This window comes from Choloepus didactylus, chromosome 6 (assembly GCF_015220235.1).
Source record: "Choloepus didactylus isolate mChoDid1 chromosome 6, mChoDid1.pri, whole genome shotgun sequence".
Taxonomy (NCBI): Eukaryota; Metazoa; Chordata; class Mammalia; order Pilosa; family Megalonychidae; genus Choloepus; species Choloepus didactylus.
Genome location: NC_051312.1, coordinates 20,353,927 through 20,372,443, shown reverse-complemented (window position 1 = coordinate 20,372,443; position 18,517 = coordinate 20,353,927). Strand labels below are relative to the sequence as shown.

The window sequence follows — 18,517 nt, the reverse complement described above, 5'->3', positions numbered from 1 at the left end:
AAATATCAAATTGTACTGACTGCAAAAATATCACCTGGGGAATTTTTAGAAGAATAGTTCTCTGATTGTAGTTCCTAGAGATTTGGAATCTGAACATCTAAAGTGAGGAATTTTTTAAAGTTTCCCAGGAGTCACTGAATATCAGTTTGTGAAGCCAGTAGCTCTACCATATCAGAAATGAAACTACCCAAAGAGAAACTCCCAAAGGATGGTTTCAATATTAGACACTAGATATGAAATTACTTATTAGGTCTGGGAACTCCTATACTATGAAACACACACAATTCTTGGTAGGCATTACTGAGTTTTAAAAGCAGAACACAACAAATTTGAGAATGCTTCTCCATTTATTGGGTAGCTTGAAGTATGGGGACAAAAACAAAAGAGGGCTCTGAAGAACATCCAAGCTTTGGTATAAGAGCAGCTCCCACATTGGCCTTAATATTCCACAGGTCACATGGGGGAGAGTAAGTGTGCTAGAAAAACACCATGTTGAGTCACTGTAAACTAGTGATTCACAATATAATTACCATATAGGGAAAAAGTGTAGATATATACCTGGTCCATGTTGATGGGAAGAAAGGGAGAAGATCTAAGTCCCAAAAGGTGTGGGGAGGAACAAGGTGCATAAATCCCTGAGTGAAGAGTGAAAGAACAAGTATGAAATAACCCAGAGAGAGGTGCATTGAGGGAAGTAGAGGGAAGCCAGAGGCAGTGAGTTTCTGAAGACAGTCCAGGAAAAGACATGCCCATCAATAGTGCAGGTGTTATCTTTGGGATGGCTGGAGCTCACAGCAGTGAATAAATTGTCCAGGGCCATGTCAGGTGAACCAAGCAGTTTGAACTTTATTCTGAAAGACATGGGGAGTCATTGAAGTAATTTAGTCCAGAGAAACAGAACATGTAATGTGTGTTTTAGTAAGATGGAAAAGTTTGTGAGAAAGAGACCATTTAGAAGGTTACTGTTATATTCCTGAGTTCAAGTATGAAACTTACTATGAAGTAGGACAGTGACTATGGGGATGGAGAGTAGGGAGCATACGAAAGGGAAATAGAATTAATTGGGTTTTAGTGAGGCATTTGAATAAAGGTCATGTGTAGAACTGTGAGAAGTATGGAAAATGTCCTTGGGGAAGAAAAACCAAAACCTCATTAGTTTAAAATTGCAGAATTTTAATTTCCCTTTAGGCATTCAGAGGTCTTAGGACAAGAGTAATGGTGAGCAGCCAGTGGTCAAAATATGGTGGGATGCTTGATGGGATGATACCTTGTAGGCAATTCTGATTAAATTCATCAGGTTCAGCCTGGATTTCCCTCTAGAATTCTCAGCTTTTGGTCAATCAAAATTCAAGTAGAAAAACACCTACAACATGGTAGATATCCAGTGAAAATTCAAAAATAGTGATCACTTCAATAAAACTTAATAAATGAATGATTGTTTCAATCATTAAATTCATTAAACCTAATGTCTGAAGTCTCAAAGTGGTACAATAACTGACCATTTTCACTAATTTAATCAGCAGTGGAGCAGGACTTGAAACAGGCAGAATGACACTGAAACTTCATGATTTAAACTCCTTTGCCATAGAATCTCATCAAGAGGTTCATTTTCCTGGAAAGAAATACAAGGAAGAGAGCAATTTCATACTTTATGATAACTACTGAGAAACCACTGATTCTACTTGTAGAGAAAATAAACCATGAATTTAAGAAGAGCTTTTAGTGCTCAGACAGATTCCTTGCAGGGCATCTACACCATGGGAGAGTAGACACTCAATCCTCTGGAGTCATTTGGCAGTAGATTTCAAGCAGGATACTTAAAGAGCTCTCTGAATAGATGGTTTAGAAGTACAAGGTAATGCCTGTGAACTTCACCCTGCTAAAGACTACCAGGGGGTTAACAAAGTGACATATGGGTAGAATCAAGATAGTAAAAACATGACTATCTTTCTTTGCTAATAGTAGGAACACAGCTTCAGTTGAAGTCTTCCACCTCTTAGGATTTGGCAAAATCTGAAGTATGTGCCAATGACAACAGCTCATGTAGCAAAACATTTGGAGAATCCTTACAATGATATTCCTTTTCATGTGCAAGTCCCCCAAATCAAAAATATACATGCATGCACTTTACTTCCTTGCTTTTATAACTTCACTTAGGCAAAAATGTCTGGTGTCACTGGACCTATGATACAGATGATGAAACTGAAATTTAAAGGGAGCAGAAGATTCAAGATTCCAAACTATGTTTTCAGAATCCCAAACCATGATGGTCCCTAAGATCATAGATGCAAACAAGAAAAAATCTCAAAGGAGAGAAAATGGAAATTAAAACAAACAAACAAAAAAAATGGTCCCAACTGGGAATCTCACTCTCTGAACCCAAATCAGCCATAAGAGTCTAAATTCTTGTGGGAATTAGTCCTAACACTACAATCCTCAAAATAAACCTTCTGTTTGTAGCAGATACAAAAATATAAACTTGGATCCACCTTCCTGTAGAAGGTATAGTAAGGTATATTCTAAATTAATATGGCTTTAAAGAAGTAACTCTTATTGCAGCTTTTTTGATGTAGACACACATTTCTGTAGTGTATGAATGAAAATATTGGAACAGAAGTGGGAGAAATTCACCAGGAACTTTATTTTGCTTTTCTGTGGCATTACACCTTCAGAAAATCAGAAGGGGAAATGGAGTAGCAAACTGCAGATAGGGTGAGTTAGGAATATGTCAGACATTAAGCACCTAACTCAATGGCTCAAATAGGGTAGATGCCCAGTAAAGTTTTTAGTGAAATAAGTGTTCTTAATAACCAAGTAAGAGTCTGTAGCAAAGAGATACCAAGTCTAGACTCAAAGTTTGCTTTAGTTAAGAATATATCAGAAAGAAGTGCAGAAAAAGTCATCATAGTTTAAATCTAGAAACCTCAATAATTAGAGCATTCCCACCCTAATTTTATAAAATTTGGGGTATATTTTGCCTCTCCCTCTTGCTTGTGGGGCAGCATCCTCATGCTTTTTGTCTGTTACTTCTTTGAGTTTCCTTCCCTGACAGTTAGGGTCTCCCACTTGTAGAATCACAAATATATATCTAGAGCAAAATTAAAAGCCCCAAACTTTAAGAAAGATTTCTAGATCCTCAAACCATTTGAGATATTTCCTTATTAAGTCATTCAGTATTTGCTTTGCAACCCTCCTTGACCACTATTAATTCTGACTTTTATCACAGAAGATCAACCTAAAAACTGACTATCATATCTTGAAGACTCTGAATGCAACTTACTCACCATGATAACAGACTTTCCAGTCTGCATATTCCTTTATTTGCTTTGGATCAAATTGACACTTTTTAATCCTGAAATTGTTAAAATCCCATTTCTCTAACATCTTGTAAGTTTGATATGGCTTCATTTAAATAAAACAGTTTTATTTTGTTGAGCTTTTTGCATTCTGGGGCCATTTTCATTATCAACATCACCTGCACTCATATCTAAATGAATGTAGCCCTGCAGAGTGGATCCTTGGGATGGGCACATTTTTTATATCCTTACTGCCATTGTATTGTAACCCATCAGAAATTGCTTCTAAAATGTTCTTCACTGAGATTGTAACAGTCAAGTATGAACACTCTATTTGGGTTCATATATTCTATGTATCCAGTGATCATTCCATATCCCCACTTAGCTCATTCAATCAAGGTCTAAATTTCTGTGATGAACAAAGTCCTTCTGGCAGCCCAAGCCTCACACCAGGACCTCCACACTGTGCATGTTCCTTTCAATCTGTGGTTGGTAAGCATGTTCTCTACCTGGTTTTGGACTCAGTGCTACTTTACCACAAACTTTGCTATGTTTTATCTTACATTTCCAGGAGTTTTGCAATTCAAGTTTCCTCACTATGTGTTACGTTACTCAGGATGTAGCAGAAGATTGAAAGAATTTTCAAAAGAAATTCTGCCCCATTTTTATTCTCATTTGTTTTGAATACATCTCAAGGACTAAACAATTGCACTACCAATTTATTTTCAAGAAGAGAGTCTAGGTTTTGAAAACAACAACCACATAAGAATTTGCAAACACCTTTTGGTAAAAACCTTACTGCTGGCATTAAATATTCTGCATCCAAATCACTTTTAAGAGGCCAAAACTCTTTAGCTATAAATTTTGCAACTACAGCTCCCAGATACACCTACCATTTGATGATGCCATTTTTGCCAATTCTACTGGTTGTGTTTAGAGACAACCGTTAAATGCTTAATCTTATATCTGTGCAAATTCACATATGTTACCATACACCCCACTGAAAAGCGGAAAACAAAAAAACATTAATATATATCAATTCTCTAGCTTCTGTTTTTTTTCATTTTCATTTTTGTTTTGTTTTTTACTAAATGGTGCATTCTGAGACACAAGACAGACTCACAACTCACAGGGCTTAGTCTTACCTTAGCAGTATTACAAATTACATTCCATAGGAGGCTCAATGTAATTGATGAATATTTGAAAACATAATGTTATGAGTTTGTTAATATAACACTAGCTACTGTAACAAATAAACCCCAACTCTCAATGACATCACAATAGTTTTACCCAATCACATAAAATCAATGGAGGGTACCCACTTGCCCAGCAGATGTACTGAAATTGGAATACCAAAACTCAGGTAACCATCAACCAGTGATTGGATACACAAACTGTGGTATATACACACAAAGGAATATTATTCAGCTGTAAGAAGGAATGAAGAACTGACATGTGATATCATGGGTGAAACTTGCAGAAATTAAGTTGAGTGAAATAAGCATGACACAGAAGAACAAATATTGTATGCTCTCAGATTATGAGACAATTATATTAGGCAAAACTCAATAGAATTAGAAACTAGAATATAGGTTGCTAGGGGATTGAATGAGGTAAGAGAAAAGGGAACTGACATGATTTGTGCAGAATTTCTGTTTAAGATGATTGTAAATGTTTGGAAATGGATAGTGATGATGGTAGCACATTATTGTGAATGTAATTAACAGTGCTGAATTGTGTTTGTGGATGTGGTTAAAAGGGGAAGTTTTGGTCATGAATGTTACTAGACGGAAAATTCTAAGATAAACATAGGACTGTATAAAAAGTGACCCTCATTGTGTACAATGCCTGTGGTTAATAGGGCAAATATGAGTATTTTTTCATGTATTCCAAAAAAGTGCAACAGTAATACAAGGTGGTGAGAGTAGGGTGCTAAATGGGGAAAAATATACCTAATGTAACTACAGAGTGTATTTATCAGCAATGTTTTAATGTTCTTTCATCACTTGTAACATAGGTACCACACTAATGCAAAGGGTCAAAATTAGGGGGCTATATGGGGGCACTGTATTTTTGGCATGATTTTTCTGTAAGCCTACAACTTGCCTAACTAAAAAAAAATTTTTTTTAATGAAGAAAGGGGTTCTCGGCAGTAGCATTGTATTCCGTGGTCATTTTGGAACCCATCCTGCAGGAGAGAGCCATGGCAACATATGTAGGGTTACTACTTAGCAAGTATAAATGCAAAACACCTGGCTAAGTTTGAATTTCAAGAAACAGTGAATGACTTTTGACTAAGAGTGTCCCATGCAACATTTAGGAAACACACTAAAAATTATTTGTAGTATATGAAATTCAAATCTAAATGGGTGTCCTATATGTCACCTAGCAAATCTAAAATAAGTCTTCAAATGTTTCCCTAGTGCAATAATCAACCAACAGATGAAGAAGAAAGGGAATTAAAATCTTTCAGGAATTGGTTCTGATTGGCTGGGGAGGGCCTTGAAACTCATGTGACACACAAACATATCCCAAAGAAAAGTCCTTTCTAACTAAGGCTACTAATGTCAAGTGTTGGGTGAGGATTAAGGTAGGAAATAGCTGAGAAAAATTATAAATTAATTAAATGGTGCATAATATTTGCATATTAATTGATGCAAGTATGTATAGGTCTTTAACATGATAGGGAGAGTGTGTTCACATGTTCCTTAAAACAAAACATATTAGCAATCAGTCTTATTCTATAAAAATATTCTTATTTTTGAAAATGAATACATGGCTGAACTGTAACTGCTAACTCCATGATTTAAATCAAGAAAATAGAAAAAAAACTCAGGAAAGCAATCACCCAATTATGAATGTTTGCCATAAAAAAAACAAGTAAAAACTTAAAGTGAAACCTAAGAGTATTTTAACTTTGAAACATTACAAAGATTTTCATTCTTTTCTTGGACAATCCTAGACATTGGCAGCCATGACACACTGAAATAGCATGGAAGTGACTGAATTCTCTTTTCTGGGATTTGGTGCCCAACACAGGTTACAGCATGTCCTCTTCATTGTATTTCTACTGATCTACACAACCTCCATGCTGGGTAATATTGGAATGATCCTACTCATCAAAGCAGATTCCAGACTTCAAACACTCATGCACTTTTTCCTACAACATTTGGCATTTGTTGATATTGTTGTTATACTGCTACTATCAATCCCAAGATGCTGCAAAACCTCATATCAGAAAATAAATAAATTTCATCCATGGGAGGCATAATGCAATTATGGGTTTATGCAACATTTGCAACAATTGCCTGTTACCTCCTGGCTGCTGTGGCAGTGGACTGTTATATAGCCATCTTTAACCCACTTCACTATTCCACAGTCATGTCCCATACAGTATGCATCCAAATGGTAGCTGGTTTATATGTCATTGGCTCAGTAAACTCCTCTGTACACACAGGTTTTACATTTTCACTGTACTTTTGCAAATCCCACAACATTAAACACTTTTTTTGTGATTTCCTCCAATTCTTGCCATTTCATGCTCAGATATCATCAACATCATGCTACTTGTCTTTGTGGGATTTGCCTTGATGTTCACATTGTCAGTTGTCATCCTCTCTTATATATACATCCTATCTGCCATTTTAAAGATGCCTTTTACTGCAGGGAGGAAAAAGGACTTCTCCACATGTGCCTCCCACCTGTCAGCTGTCACCATTTCCTTTGGAGCCCTCTCATACATGTACTTACAGCCTCATTCTAATAATTCCCAGGAGAATATGAAGGTTGCCTCCATATTTTATGGAATTGTGATTCCCATGTTAAACCCCCTGATATATAGCTAGAGAAATAAGGAAGTAAAAGAAGCTCTAAAAGTAATAGGGAAAAAGTTCTTATAGATTGGACCCAAGTAACCAAATTCAGCAACTCAAAGCATCCAATAGATGTAAATTCATACAATTTAATGTTTCTGAAATTTAAATCATGTTCTCCTCTTAAATCAGTGAAACTTCCTCCAAGAGAAAAGATATCAGAATGGGAGAAATGCAGTAAACAGCTCCGGAATTAATTTACCCTAGAATAAGGTTGACAAACATATCTGACACTACCTGTGGAGAAGAGCTTTATCAAGGCTATCTAAATTTAGAAAGGATGTATAAATTTTGCAGAGTGTGACATTGCAAATAAATTTCAAATATATTCCTAAATAGTATGCACTTTTTGTATAAAAGAAATATTGAAGTTATGAAATAGTGATTTTAAATCTTCATTATTTTCCATTAATTACAAGTTCCTTTAATAATCTGCAATAAAACTCATTTAAATTCTCTTCAAATTTTGCACAAACCTAAATGAAAAATAAATTTATTACTTTAAAAAGCATTTTATGACTCAGAATATTTTCTACACAGTATACCCATGTTAATGACATTTCCTAACACTTGAAAACACTGATTCCTCTCATTAGTTACCCTCTTTAATCTGAATTTTTCTCCTTCTTGCTTATGGAAAGAGAAGTTGTGAAACAATTTTCTTTCTCTTTCTCCAATAAAAACAGCCTTGAATGTAGATGGATCTAAAATAATAAATGGTGATCATCCATTTATGAGATACAAAGCAATAATTTTATTTCAGACAGTTTTAAGTGCAGAAAATCAGTGGGAACTCCATAGGAGGCCACAAGCCCTCTAAATCAGGGAGGAAAAGTGTTGACAAAAAGCTTTGACAAGTAGATTGACAGGAGGCAATAGAAAACCCCACCTAAATATTATAGATACCACGCAAACTTGTTGAAAGGACAAGTTTCCCATCAAAGTAACACCTGGTGGGCTAATGAACTATCAAAAATGTACTAATAACAATATGAGGAGAATTGGGTAAGAGAAAAAGACACATTTATCAATATGATATCCCTCATAAATTCTGAAAGAAGAGAAAAAAAAATCTGAAGTCACTATAAAACCTCCTCCAAAATTATCCTTTATTTTAAATGAAAGGACCTTCAACCCTAGGGTGGGTCCAAGTACCTTCAAAGCCCAGAACCTCCAGACACTGCTGGAAGATCATTTGAAAGGTAGAATGAAGATGGACAGAACCCTGTAGGAGAAAATTTATGTTCCACTTAAGAAAAACTTTTCTTGATGTAAGAGTGTAAACATCCAATGTCAAACATAGAAATAGACAGTCATGTAGTGCTTTTCATTCAATAATGACATAATGGAAATCCCAAGGAAATGGGCTCTCCAACAAATACACAAATTAGCCACATCTGTGAGTCATATTTCAAGGTGGCATCAGTTGTGGTAGGTTCTGGCTTGAGATTCATTAGTGATTGTTAGCATATAAAAAAGACAGAGCATTCCTTTCTACCACTGCATAATAGGAAGTTCTGAAGTTGAATAAGTACACATTATTTCATGAATCATCAATTACACATTTAGGCTATTTGGGTCCAGAGCAATGAAGGATAATATACACCATGCTTCACTGAATCATTTGTTTATTCATTTATTCATTCAATTTCAGTTACAAACATTTACTAACGTGCTTAAGTACATTGGAGACCATTACTGAAATAGACACTATGCCTTGCAAGAGACTAAAGAACCATCTGAATTCTTGTCCCCCCAAAATCCCCTACTTCCCAGTAAAAGAGGGACTATGATATAGGACTCATTCCTAGACCTGAAGACCAGCCAGAAGCCTGAGACAACTAATGAGAAAGGTAGCTGGAGGGGAAGGCATGACAAAGGCTGAGAAAATATCCCTGAAGCACTCCCAAAGCTCAGCCATCAGTAGAGAACCCTTCTAAGAAATAGAAACCACTGAAATCATTCTCTGGTCTTTGGGGGTAAATGTGAAACGTGCCTTTCAACTTCCTTTCTACCCTTCTAATTGAAGAAATTAGAAAGCTCACAACTAAATTTCCCAATGTCCTTGCATATATCATTATGGATGGAAATAAGATTTGCAAGTGAGAGATTTGGAAAGTAGAAGTGAGACAAATACTATCTTCTTTCTGGCCAGCAAAGCAGGAGAGACTTGAGTGGTTAGATGTGGTTCCATCACCAGACTGGGGATTCCAGGGTCTATTCATTGACTTCAGAAAATGAGAGGAAGATTCCTGACCTCTGGATCCCAGCACTCTTGATGTGTCCCTGATACCTATTCTTTCATCACCTGTAAATATTATTTACTATAAAATTCTCTGTATTAAGTATTTTTCTGCTGGAAATAACTTGTACATTTCCCTTTCCTTGAATTCAACTTTGAGCAATACAGACACCATGTGAAATATCTGGCTACTTTCTGTTCTGAATGACCCAGAAAATTTCCAGAATATAATAAACAATAAGAAAATAAGCCTCAGAGCTCCAGTGGTCTCAGCATTAATGGACACAGGTTTAAAGACACTTGAAGTAGACATGCACTAGAGCACACCCAACATCAAACTTTGTAGACTCCTTGCACCATAAGTCTTACACTCAGTAGATATTTAGCAAACAATACACAAAAGAAGCAATCTATGGACAATGTCCATTTTACCCAAATATCAAACTGTTCTAACTGCAAATATCACCTGGGAACTTTTTAAAAGAACAGATCTCTGATAACAGTTCCTGGGGATTCGGAATTCATACATCTAAAATGGGGATCTTTTAAAAGTTTCTGAGGAGACTCTGACACTGTAATAATTTGTGAAGCTACTGGCTCTAACATTTCACACATGAAACTACTAAAAGAGAAACTTCCTAAGGATAGTTTTATGGTAGATAGTAGATATAAAATTATATATTAGGGCTGGAAATTCCTATCACTATGAAAGACACACAATGCTTGGTCGGCATCACTGGGTTTTAAAGACAGCATATAACACATTTGAGGGTGCTGCTCCAACTCATTTATTGGATTGCTGGATATTTGGGGACCAGAAAAAAAGAGGGCTCCAAAGAATGTCCCAACTTTGGTATGAGAGCAGCTCCCACCATGGTTGTAAGCCATGTTTGATAAGCCCAAAGAGAAGAATTTTCCTGGCAAAATCTAGAGCTCTGGAGCAGGAATATCAAAACTTTTTCTATAGCAGGACAAATGGATTAGAAATTTAATTGTTTGAAGCAAACTTCATTTTTATATTCATTTTATTGAGATATATTCACATACCACTCAGTCATACAAAACAAATCGCTCATTTGATTGTTCACAATACCATTACATAGTTGTATCTTCATCACCAACATCAATCCCTGACACCTTCATTACCACACACACACAAATAATAAGAATAATAATTAAAGTGAACAAGAGCAATTAAAGTAAAAAAGAACACTGGGTGCCTTTGTCTGTCTGTTTGTTTGTTTCCTTCCCCCATTTTTCTACTCATCCATCTATAAACTAGACAAAGGGGACTGTGGTGTGTATGGCTTTCCCAGTCCCATTGTCACCCCTCACAAGCTACATTTTTATACAATTGTCTTCAAGATTCACCGGTTCTGGGTTGTAGTTTGATAGTTTCAGGTATCTGCTGCCAGCTACTACACTTCATTAGAACCTAAAAATGGTTGTCTATATTGTGCATAACAGTGCCCACCAGAGTGACTTCTTGGCTCATTTTGGAATCTCTCTGCCACTGAAGCTTATTTCATTTCCTTTGATTTCCCCCTTTTGGTCAAGAAGATGTTCTCCATCCCACAATGCTGGGTCCACATTCCTCCCCAGTAGTCATATTCCATGTTACCAGAGAGATTCACTTCCCTGGGTTTCTGATCCCACATAGAGGGGAGGGCAGTGATTTCACCTTTCAAGTTGGCTTAGCAACAAAGAGGCATTTGGGAGGAGGCTCTTAGGCACAATTATAGGGAGGCCTAGCCTCTCCTTTGCAGCAACAATCTTCCCAAGGGCAAGTCCTGTGGTAGAGGGCTCAACCCATCAAACCACCAGTCCCCTATGTCTGTGAGCACATTAGCAACCATCGAGGTGGGGCAGGTCAATACCCCTGTATTTTCCACCAGCTCCTCAAGGGGGCTCTGTGTATTTTTTTCCCTTTTTTTTAAACTTTTTTTTTAAAACAACTGTATAAAAAAAATTTTTTAAAAGCCTACAATAAAATAACATTTCAAACAGACCATAACAATGGAGTAAGAAAAAGACAATTAACCTAAGATAACTACTTTACTTCAAACATGTTCCTACTCCACCCCAAGAAAGTAACCTAATATAGCAACATTTCTGTGAATTTATTCCTACTATACCCATCAGAAATTAACAGATCATAGTCATTCCTGGGCATTCCCAGAATGTTAAATTTACCCACAATAGCTTATCTGTTATTGGATTATCGTTGCCCATTCCTTAATTGCTCTCTATCACTAGTTCCCCTAAATTCTACATTATAAACCATTTGTTTTACATTTTTCAAAGTTCACATTAGTGGTAGCATGTAGTATTTCTTTTTTTGTGCCTGGCTTATTTTACTTAGCATTATGTCTTCAAGGTTCATCCATGTTGTCATACGTTTTGTGACATCGTTCCTTCTTACTGCCACATAGTATTCCATCCTGTGTATATACCACATTTTATTTACCCACTCATCTGTTGAAGGACATTTATGTTGTTTCCATCTCTTGGCAACTGTAAATAATGCTGCTATGAACATCAGCATGCAGATATCTGTTTGCGTCACTGCTTCCAATCTTCCGGGTATATACTGAGAAGTGCAATCACTGGATGAAAGGGTAACTCTATCTCTAGTTTTCTAAGGAACTGCCAGACTGAATTCCAGAGTGGCTGAACCATTATACAGTCCCACCAGCAATGAAAAAGAGTTCCAATTTCTCCACATCCCCTCCAGCATTTGTAGTTTCCTGTTTGTTTAATGGCGGCCATTCTAATTGGTGTGAGATGGTATCTCATTGTGGTCTTAATTGGCATCTCTCTAATAGCTAGTGAAGCTGAACATTTTTTCATGTGTTTTTGGCCATTTGTATTTCCACTTCAGAGAATTGTCTTTTGATATCTTTTGTCCATTTTATAATTGGGCTGTCTGAACTATTGTCATTGAGTTGTAGGATTTCTTTATATATGCAAGATATCAGTCTTTTGTCAGATACATGGTTTCCAAAAATTTTTTCCCACTGAGTTGACTGCCTCTTTACCTTTTTGACAAATTCCTTTGAGGTACAGAAACTTCTAAGCTTGAAGAGTTCTCATTTATCTATTTTTTTCTTTTGTTGCTTGTGCTTTGGGTGTAAAGTCTAGGAAATGGCCATGGAATACAAAGTCTTGAAGATGTTTCCCTACATTATCTTCTAGGAGTTTTATGGTACTCTCTTTTATATTGAGGTCTTTGAGCCCCTTTGAGTTAATTTTTGTGTAGGCTGTGAGATAGAGGTCTTCTTTCATTCTTTTGGATATGGATATCCAACTCTCCCAGCCCCATTTGTTGAAAAGACCATTATGACCCAGTTCACTGACTTTGGGGGCCTTATCAAAGATCAGTTGGTGATAGATCTGGGAGTCTCTGTCTGAATTCTCAGTTCAATTCTATTGATCAATATGTCCATCCTTGTGCCAGAACCATGCTGTTTTGACAACTGTGGCTTTATAATAAGCTTCAAAGTAAGGGAGTGTAAGTCCTCCCACTTTGTTTTTCTTTTTTAGAGAGTCTTTAGCAATTCAAGGCATCTTCCCTTTCCAAATAAATTTGATTACTAGCTTTTCCAAGTCTGCAAAGTAGGTTGTTGGAATTTTGATTGGGATTGCATTGAATCTGTAGATGAGTTTGGGTAGAATTGACATCTTAATGACATTTAGCCTTCCTATCCATGAACATGGAATATTTTTCCATCTTTTAAGGTCCCCTTCTATTTCTTTTAGTAGAGTTATGTAGTTTTCTTTGTATAGGTCTTTTACATCTTTGGTTAAGTTTATTCCTAGGTACTTGATTTTCTTAGTTGCTATTGAAAATGGTATCTATTTCTTGAGTGTCTCTTCAGTTTGTTCATTTCTAGCATATAGAAACATTACTGACTCATGTGCATTAATCTTGTATCCCGCTGCTTTGTTAAATTTGTTTATTAGCTCTAGTAGCTGTATCGTTGATTTCTCGGGGTTTTCCAGATATAAGATCATATCATCTGCAAACAATGAGTTTTACTTCTTCCTTTCCAATTTGGATGCCTTTTAATTTTTTGTCTTGCCCGATTGCCCTGGCTAGCACTTCCAGCACAATGTTGAATAACAGTGGTGATAACGGACATCCTTGTCTTGTTCCTGATCTTAGAGGGAAGGCTTTCAGTCTCTCACCATTGAGTACTATGCTGGCTGTGGGTTTTTCATATATGCTGTTTATCATATTGAGGAAGTTGCCTTCAATTCCTACCTTTTGAAGTGTTTTTATCAAAAAGGGGTGTTGGATTTTGTCAAATGATTTTCAGCATCTATTGAGATGATCATTTGATTTTTCCCTTTTGATTTGTTAATGTGTTGTAATACATTGATTTTCTTATGTTGAACTATCCTTGTATGCCTGGAATGAACCCCACTTGGTTATGGTGTATGATTTTTTTACTGTGTCTTTGGATTTGATTTGCAAGTATTTTGTTGAGGATTTTTGCATCTATATTCATTGGATGGATTGGCCAGTAGTTTTCCTTTTTTGCAGCATCTTTGCCTGGTTTTGGTATTAGACTGATGTTAGCTTCATAAAATGAGTTAGGCAGTGTTCCATTTTCTTTGATGTTTTGAAAGAGTTTAAGTAAGATTGGTGTCAATTCTTTTTGGAACGTTTAGTAGAATTCCCCTGTGAAGCCATCTGGCCCTGGGCATTTATTTGTGGGAAGCTTTTTGATGACTGATTGGATCTCTTTGCTTGTGATTGGTTGGTTGAGGTCTTCTGTTTCTTCTCTGGTCAGTCTAGGTTGTTCATATGTTTCCAGGAAATTGTCCATTTCCTCTACATTATCCAGTTTGTTGCCATACAGTTGTTCATAGTATCCTCTTATAATTTTTTTAATTTCTTCAGGACCTGCAGTAATGTCACCTTTCTCATTCATTATTTTGTTTACATAGGTCTTTTCTCTTTTTGATTTTGTCAGTCTAGCTAGGGGCTTGTCAATCTTGTTGAACTTCTCAGAGAATGAACTTTTGGTGTTGTTTATCCTCTCTATTGTTTTTTTGTTCTCTATGTCATTTATTTCTGCTTTAATCCTTGTTATTTCTTTTCTTCTACTTGGTTTAGGATTGGTTTGCTGTTCATTTTCTAGCTTCTTCAGTTGATTCATTAGTTCTTTGATTTTGACTCTTTCTTCCTTTTTAATATATGCATTTATTGCTATAAATTTCCCCCTCAGTACTGCTTTTGCTGCATCCCATAGATTTTGGTATGTTGTGTTCTCATGTTCATTCATCTCTACATATTTAGCAATTTGTCTTGCTATTTCTTCTTTAACCCATTGATTGTTTAGAAGTGTGTTGTTTAACCTCCAAGTATTTGTGAATTTCCTAAATCTCTGATGGTTATTGACTTCTAATTGTATTCCATTGTGGTCAGAGAATGTGCTTTGAATAATTTCAATCTTTTTAAATTTATTGAGCCTTGTTTTATGTCCCAGTATATGACATATTCTGGAGAAAGTTCCATGAGCACTAGAGAAGAAGGTGTAACCTGGTGATTTGGGATGTAATGTTTTATATATGTCTGTTAAGTCCAATTCATTTATCAGATTGTTTAGGTTTTCAATTTCCTTATTGGTCTTCTGTCTGGTTGATCTATCTATAGGAGAGAGTGATGTGTTGAAGTCTCCCATGATTATTGTGGAATCATCCATTGCTTCCTTTAGTTTTGCCAGAGTTTCTCTCATGTATTTTGTGGCACCTTGATTGGGTGCATTAACATTTATGATTGTTATTTCTTCTTGTTGAATTGCCCCTGTTATTAGTCTCTCATAACATCCTTGCATTTAAAGTCTATTTTATCTGAGATTAATATTGCTACACCTGCTTTCTTTTGGCTGTAGCTTGCATGAAATATCTTTTTCCATCCTTTCACTTTCAATTTCTTTGTGTCCCTGTGTCTAAGATGAGTCTCTTCTATGCAACATATTGATGGTTCTTTTTTTTTGATCCATTCTGTGAATCTGTATCTTTTAATTGGGGAGTTTAATCCATTTACATTCAACGTTATAACCATGAAGGCATTTCTTGAACCAGCCATCTTATCCTTTGGTTTATGTTTGTCATATATATTTTTCCCTCTCTCTATTAATGTCCTTTAATGTACCCATACTGAATCTCTTTAGTACTGAACCTTTCTCCAGGTCTCTCTCTCCTTTCTGTTTCTCTGTGTGCAGGGCTTCTTTAGTATCTCCAGTAGGGCAGGTCTCTTGTTAGCAAATTCTCTCAGCATTTGTTTGTCTGTGAAAAATTTAAGCTTTCCCTCAATTTTGTAGAAGAGCTTTGCTGGATAAAGCATTCTTGGTTGGAAATTTTTCTCACTCAGAATTTTAAATGTGTCATGCCACTGCCTTCTCACCTCCATGGTGACTGCTGAGTAGTCACTACTTAGTCTTATGTTGTTTCCTTTGTATGTGGTGAATTGCTTTTCTCTTGCTGCTTTCAGAACTTGCTCCTTCTCTTCAGTATTTGACAGTGTGATAAGAATATGTTTTGGAGAGTGTTTATTTTGATTTATGCTATTTGGAGTTCACTGGGCATTTATGATTTGTGTATTTATGGTGTTTAGAAGATTTGGGAAGTTTTCCCCAACAATTTCTTTGAATACTCTTCCTAGACCTTTACCCTTCTCTTCCCCTTCTGGAACACCAATGAGTCTTATATTTGAATGTTTTATATTATCTATCATATCCCTGAGGTCCATTTCAATTTTTTCAATTTTTTCTCCATTCTTTCTTTTGTTCTTTCATTTTCCTTTCTGTCATCTTCCAGGTCACTGATTCATTGTTCAACTTCCTCTAGTCTTGTACAATGAGTATCTTGAATCTTTTTAATTTGGTCAACAGTTTCTTTAATTTCCATAAGATCATCTATTTTTTTTTTATTTACTCTTGCAATGTCTTCTTTATGCTCTTCTAGGGTCTTCTTTATGTCCTTTATATCCTGTGCCATGTTCTTCTTCATGTCCTTTATATCCTGTGCCATGGTCTCATCATTCATCTTTAGTTCTTTGATTAATTGCTCCAGGTACTTTGTCTGCTCTGATCTTTTGATTTGGGTGCTCAGATTGGGTTATTCATATCATCTGGTTTTTTCATATGCTTTAAAATTTCCTGTTGTTTTTGGCATCTTGGCATTTGCTAAACTTGATAGGGTTCTTTTAGGATTTGTAGACCAATTGAAATCCTTATCTCTAATTTGTCAGAGCTACAGCTTCATGGAGTACACTTTAACCAGCAGGTGGTGTCCACGAGCCACCTGTTCCCCTCAAGCCAGTTCTCCCCTGTTTTGTCTTTGTGGTGAGTGAGGGAGTGAGCCTTGTGGAGTCCAATTGGTGTACCAAGCTTGCATGTGTAGTTGGTGTTGCCTGCCCTGTACATGGTGCATGTGTCTGGGTGGTCAGGGAGGGGGGTGGCTCTAACAATCAAATCTCCCTGCTGTTCCTGGAGATTCAAAGGTGCTGCAATAGTCTAATCCTTCAGTTCAGTCCTGCCACAGTTTGTCTCTGCTGCTGACCCACAAGTCCTTGGTATTGACATATGGCCCCTGAGACTTGCAAGTTCATCCCTCTTCCAGGCCATGGACCCCAAGTTATCTGTTGAGGGATGACTGTGCTATGTCACAGGTGAGTGCCATCCCCCCAGGTTGGTTCTGGGCTGCAGAGCTGTGTAGGGAGGCTCCCAGTCTGCTGAAAGGATGGCTGAATGGGGCATGTTAATTCACATTGCTCCACCTTCCCAACTCTGGGACAACCAGCTGAGGGTGCAGAGAAGGCTAATGTCCATGCCAAATTTTGTGGTGTGTGCCTGTTATTGGAAGCACTTCCATCACAGTGGGTTTTCTGGGGCAGCTCTGGGCTATGGGACCAGTGATGGGCAGGAGTGTTCCCTGTCCACCAGGATGATGGCTGTGAAAGGATGTCCCCCTTTTCTTGGGATGTTGTGGTGTTTCGTGAATTTTCTCAGCCACTGGATTATTGCCTTTTGTCTCAGGGCTCTTAGTTCTGCTCTTCTCTTGACCTGCCCAAATTGCAGGTCTTTGAGGCTTTCTGTATTGGACTTCTTAGAGAAATTGTTTTAGAAAATGAAAAAAAGATAAGGAAAAGAAAAGGGCCCTCCTTGCAAATCTAATAAGTTATTGAAATGTGAAGCAAACTTTTAAACTCTACTTGCACACCTCCATATAAGAGAAGTTTTATCTCTAAGGATAAAAACTGGATAAACTCATGCATACTTAATTGAGAATTTCTGTTCATTAAAGAGTTTTTGTAACACTGATAACTAATAATAGGATTTGTGTCAACAATATATCAAAAACACTAACAATCAATAATATAAAGAGAAAGAGAGCATACATTACTAAAAAGGTAAATCATGTGGCTAAAAATTTTGAAGTATTCTCAACATTACTGTTAGGGCAGAGTCATTCAGGAATCCACACAACACAGTGAGTCAAAGTTTAAGTATAAAGTTGAAGATTTGTTAGAGGAAGAAAGCAGGTGGGAGCCAGCAAAAAGAAAGAAAGAAAGATAATGGCTCCCACTTTCTATCTGAGAGCAGAATTTTTTAATGAAAAAAGGAACCCATGTTGGGAAGGGTGCCTGCTGTGATGCTCTGTGCCTCAATTGGGTAAGTGCTTTTCTAGTTTTGAACTGATTGGTTGCTAGAATTCTGAGACAATATTCTTTTTAGGAAAGCAGCTGCATTATCTAACTAGGGACTGCAGGCTTTTTTGGTTGTTCTTCTTGTGGACATATCTGACCTTGTGTTACCTGCCTTTGAGGTACCACTGCGGCTGGAACAGCCTTGAACAGCTTTGAACAGCCTCCATTATTTAGTTTATGGGGCACCTGTTTTCTGTGAGATAAGCTGCAGGGCACCTGGGTTAGAAACTCCTTCTACATGTTAGTTTCTTCTTCTGGGATCTAACATTCCTGCTTTTTTTTTTAAAATAAAATTGGCAAAAGTTTGGGCTGTATTAGGGTTAAGGCTTTAACTTAGCTCGAGGCAACTTTTTGCAGGGAGCTGGGGCATCATTCTTTCCTTTGGCTG

General features: G+C 36.8%; 1 pseudogene; it reads left to right on the top strand.

Annotated features, from left to right (window-relative positions):
• Positions 1 to 6,270: 6,270 nt before the first annotated feature.
• LOC119536662 lies at positions 6,271 to 7,195 on the top strand (annotated as a pseudogene).
• The last annotated feature ends 11,322 nt before the right edge of the window (positions 7,196 to 18,517 follow it).